Here is a 212-nt window from a genome sequence, read left to right as displayed (position 1 = left end):
CCTCGGCCCGCCGCGCCGGCCCTCGGTGCGCCAGCGGCCCGGCCACGAAGCCTCCCCGCCGCCGTGACCCCGCGGCGCTCAGCCGGCTGACGGGCCCCCGTCGTCCCGCCTCTGCGGCTGTGAGCCGCCGGAGAGTCCGTCCCCGGGCAGCGCCGAGGCCTAACGGCGGCCGGGCGGACGCCGCGCGCCCACCGCGCTAACGGTGCTCGCTG

This window comes from Psammomys obesus, unplaced genomic scaffold (assembly GCF_907164565.1).
Source record: "Psammomys obesus unplaced genomic scaffold, mPsaObe1.curated_primary_1811, whole genome shotgun sequence".
Taxonomy (NCBI): domain Eukaryota; kingdom Metazoa; phylum Chordata; class Mammalia; order Rodentia; family Muridae; genus Psammomys; species Psammomys obesus.
Note: the sequence above shows the minus strand (reverse complement) of the source record.